General features: G+C 31.2%; 1 long non-coding RNA gene across 1 annotated transcript in view; it reads left to right on the forward strand.

Annotated features, from left to right (window-relative positions):
- The window catches only part of LOC107104339, a 37273-nt gene that overhangs the window by 32777 nt on the left and 3803 nt on the right, over positions 1 to 693 (forward strand). Inside the window, exon 2 of the long non-coding RNA XR_001482246.1 lies at positions 43 to 98. This is a non-coding gene — a long non-coding RNA (uncharacterized LOC107104339). The remainder of the gene's footprint in view (positions 1 to 42; positions 99 to 693) is intronic.

The raw sequence follows: 693 nt of genomic DNA on the forward strand, positions 1-693 counted from the left end.
CCTACATTCCACTATGTGACAGTTTCTTTTTGTCCTTCACAGGGTAATCCTGGCTTGTCTTTAAAAGCATGGAATCGGTCAGATATCTGTTTCCACTTGTAAGTATTGTTGAATCACAGTGTTTATTAACATTATCTTTAGAGGACTTCAGATTTGCATAGTTTAACTCAAGACTACATCGTTGTTACTAATGAACTAGTATTGCTTTTAATTGTAGAGATGTGCATTATAAGACCAATAGAGGGATTACAAGGATTATGAATTCAGATAAGGAAGTGATTTTACTTTCCCCTAGAAACATGCTTTTTTCCTCATTTTCCTTTTACCTCAATAAGCGTTGTGCTTGTTTTTTTTTTTAGGTAGAATATTTTTATTTTTATTCTGAGACCAAGACTGCTCCAAGTCTGGGGCACAAGCCTGGAAGCTGTTCAAATTGATTAAAGGATGTTTAGCTAAATTGCTTCACATAATATGTGTTTCTATTTGTAATATTTTTTCATCTGTCTCTTTTTAAGATAGTATTTCATTTTTATTTATTAATTTCAGGCAATTACATGCATTGAAACATACAAGTGAATGCCGGTTGATCAATTTAAACTTATGAATCATATCGCAAACAAAATAAAAAAAACAATTAAAGTAATCTTTGTAATCAGAGTCTAGCATCAAGTTAATTACATTTTTGGGATATAG

This window comes from Cyprinodon variegatus, unplaced genomic scaffold, assembly GCF_000732505.1.
Source record: "Cyprinodon variegatus isolate N-32 unplaced genomic scaffold, C_variegatus-1.0 Scaffold1698, whole genome shotgun sequence".
Taxonomy (NCBI): domain Eukaryota; kingdom Metazoa; phylum Chordata; class Actinopteri; order Cyprinodontiformes; family Cyprinodontidae; genus Cyprinodon; species Cyprinodon variegatus.